Source organism: Mastomys coucha, unplaced genomic scaffold (assembly GCF_008632895.1).
Source record: "Mastomys coucha isolate ucsf_1 unplaced genomic scaffold, UCSF_Mcou_1 pScaffold17, whole genome shotgun sequence".
Lineage (NCBI taxonomy): Eukaryota > Metazoa > Chordata > Mammalia > Rodentia > Muridae > Mastomys > Mastomys coucha.
Window position 1 is genome coordinate 29,271,033 of NW_022196899.1, and position 3,536 is coordinate 29,274,568.

General features: G+C 40.0%; 1 pseudogene across 1 annotated transcript; it reads right to left on the reverse strand.

Annotated features, from left to right (window-relative positions):
* Positions 1 to 1,342: 1,342 nt before the first annotated feature.
* Positions 1,343 to 1,796, reverse strand: LOC116094795 (annotated as a pseudogene). The gene has a single exon (XR_004120320.1). The product of XR_004120320.1 is annotated as a cytochrome c, somatic pseudogene (transcript).
* Positions 1,797 to 3,536: the final 1,740 nt, after the last annotated feature.

Here is a 3,536-nt window from a genome sequence, read left to right on the forward strand (position 1 = left end):
TCTCTCTCTCTCTCTCTCTCTCTTTCTCTCCTGCCCCAATTTGCTCTGTATCTATCAGACTCAGAACTAATAAAAAGTTCCCATGCCCATACAGTATCGCAAAAAAAAAAAAAAAAAAATCAACAATATGAAAGACCTTATCAATATCTTCTCTTCTAAATGTGCCAAGACTGTAGGAATGTTTGCAATGAGAATTGCCAAGACAAAACTCAGGACATCGAATTCAAAACAACAATAATAAACATCACCAAAGAATTCAAGATGTTTAAGAAAGACATGAAGACCTCTCAATTAAGGAGAACAAAGGCCTGTAAGGAGTGATTACAAGTGAACAAAAGCATAAGGCTGATGGGAATGACAAGGACAATCTTGGGATTGAAAATGGATTTCAACAAGGAAAGAGAAATATTTAAGAGGACTAAGTCTGAAATGAAGACAAAATTGAAAAACCCACCGTGCCATGCACACCTTGCGTGACGGCGGTATTTGAGGTGTAAACTTCAAGGAAAGTCAGTCTCCTGCCTCTGCATTGTTGCCTGGCACCCCAGACTCAGAGGTAGCCCAAACATGTCCTTGTACTTGTGTGCTAGGGGCCTACCAAGATATCATTTCTTTTTTTTTTTTCATGATCTGTGATTGTTTTTAATTATCTTCTTACTATTGATAACTTACAAACTATCTCCTTTATTGTCATCTTACCACCTTGTAAGTTGGCCATTCCCAGTCACGCATAAACAGAAATTCCAGTTATGTGTGTTTCTGAATGGGTATTTAGGGACAATTCTGAATTACAACTTAGTCTTAGATAATAGAGACTTTAAAAGGCCTAACTTGCTTGTTCCTAAAAGCATTTTAACTTGTAGATCAACTACAAAGAAGTGTTAAATACTCTTTATTTGATATCACACATAGACCGCAGTAAATGCCTTTCAGTGGTAAAAGGCAGCATTCTGGATGTAGGGAACTCTAATTAAAACAGCACTGTCAAGGATAGACAGTTGCTTCCTGGTGTTTGGCCACTGCCTGTAATGGGCCAGTGAACACAGACTGAAACACAGGGGAGTCTTCTTGTTTCTGAGACAGTGATAGAATTTTCCCAGTGTTTAAACATATTCATATTCCCAGTTATATAAATCTAAGTACAAAACCATTTAATAGGTTTCAGGCGACACCCCCATATTTATGGAAAGTAAACCATTACTAATTAAGTCCAATCTTATCTTGATAAAGGGAGAGCAGTGATCGAATGGATACAACTGGAATTGTTGCTTTAAAAAAGATCATATCCATTTTACGACAAGTCAGTTTTACTTAGGTCAGGGCTGTCCAACATTGTTAGCTATTCATGATCTGAATTTGGAGTATGAATTAAATTATGGTATATATTAAAAGCCATGGGACATTTGTTTTGTATTAAATAAGGCAGTGGAATTACTCATTCGTTGCCTTTTTAAGATAAGCTATTAGGTCTGCCCTTTCTCCCTTCTTCTTGATTCCAGCGAAGATCATTTTCGTTCCAGGGATGTACTTCTTCGGATTCTCCAAATACTCCATCAGGGCATCCTCTCCCCAGGTGATGCCTTTGTTCTTGTTGGCATCTGTGTAAGAGAATCCAGCAGCCTGACCAGTCTTCCGCCCAAACAGACCATGGAGATTTGGTCCAGTCTTATGCTTGCCTCCCTTTTCCTCAGTGTGGCACTGGGCACACTTCTGAACAAAAATCTTCTTGCCTTTTTCAACATCACCCATTTTTAGTAAGCTCTGGCCTGGTCAACACCACAAATGTTCGGACTCCGAAGACAGAAGTCCCGCTCTCTAGCCCAAGGACATCAAAGATATCATTTCTTAACAGCTAGAAAAAGAAAATTCGGACATTGCTCTCTGACCTTCACCAATGTTCCAACGTCCTAGTTAAACCCCGGCTTGGAATGTTAAGCCATTCTAACTAATTTCCTCCAGCATTGTGGGTAGGGCATTAAAGCTTATAGAAAGAGAGACAGCATAGAGCATTCAGCAGCAGGCAGTCAGCAGCATTCAGCATTCTAGATTCAGGAGTTAGCATTCAGCATTTGGACTCGCTAGCACTTGGACTAGAACTAGAACTTAGGTAGACTAGCAGCCCCCCGGGCCCAGAGTGCTTGGGCCGGAGGGGTGGGGTGCAGCACCCGCGAGAGAGTGAGCATTCGAGATTCGAGCATTCAGCATTGAGCACTCGAGATTCGAGCCTCTATTTTCCTGGCTGGTGCACCTACAGCCCCCCCGGGACTCTGGCCCAGCCATGCGGCCTGAGTGTGCTTGGAGCCCGGGGGTGCTGCACCAGTCCAGAGCAGATGACTGATGTTTTAAATCCAGTGTGTTTTAGATGGCCTCAGATGTACCTCGACTACTGAGCTGCCAGATTTTTCATTTCTCTCTTTTGCAATGATTGTAAAAGCCTCATGTCATTTTTGAGAAATACACTCAGACCTTACACCACTCATGTCGAGTCTGTTTGGCAAAGCCGAATCCCGTGCACACCTGGCTAGAACCCATTGTCCCGAGGAACAAGGGACCCCATAAGAAACCCCAATCCTTGGCACCACTGGTTTAACTAGAAAACTCAAAAGAAAACTTTACAAGTAGAATGAATGATATAGATCAGAATTTGAACAGAAAGTAGAGGATTTAGATCAAATAAGCAAGGGGAAAAATTAAAACATAGGAAAGAAACACACAGGAAATGTGAGAAAGCATGGGGGAAAGGAACAATCTTGAAATTATCGGAATAAATGAGAGAGAAGAATCCAAAGTCAGTGGCATAAATGTGATCTTCAACAATATCATAGAAGAAAACTTTCTCAAGCTAAGAAAATCATACCCATATAAATTTAAGAAGAACACTGAACAACAGACAGACAAGACCAGAAAAGAAAGTCTCTGCAGCGTATCCTAGTTGAAACATCAAGTATACATAACAAAGAAGGTATATTAAAAACCTGCAAGGAAAAAAAACACATGGGCTACACACACACACACACACACACACACACACACACACACACATACATATAGAAGAAAATTCATCAGAATAATAACAGCTCATCTTTTTTAAAAAAAACTTTTATTGCATTATGATGAGAAAAGATACATGATTTCAATTTATCTGAATTTGTTAACATTTAAAAACATATTTTAAGTAAATAGAATTAAATCACATTCTTGTTTCCCTTTTGTACCCCCACTCCTCCCAGAGACCCCCTTTCAATACCTACAATATCTTTTTATAACAGCTCATCTTAATGTTGAAAGCCAGAAGAGCCTGAACCAATGTATTCAATGTCTTAAAAAAAAACTATGATGTCTAACCTGGACTAATATACTCACAAAAATTACATATTATAATTAAAATAGAAGAAAATAGCCTCAGATTTTGATCTCCAACAAGCCAAATCTAAAGAAAATGCAAAGCATGGCAGTGGTGGCGCATGCCTTTAATCCCAGCACGTCGGAGGCAGAGGCAGGCAGAGTTCTGAGTTCGAGGCCAGCCTGGTCTACAG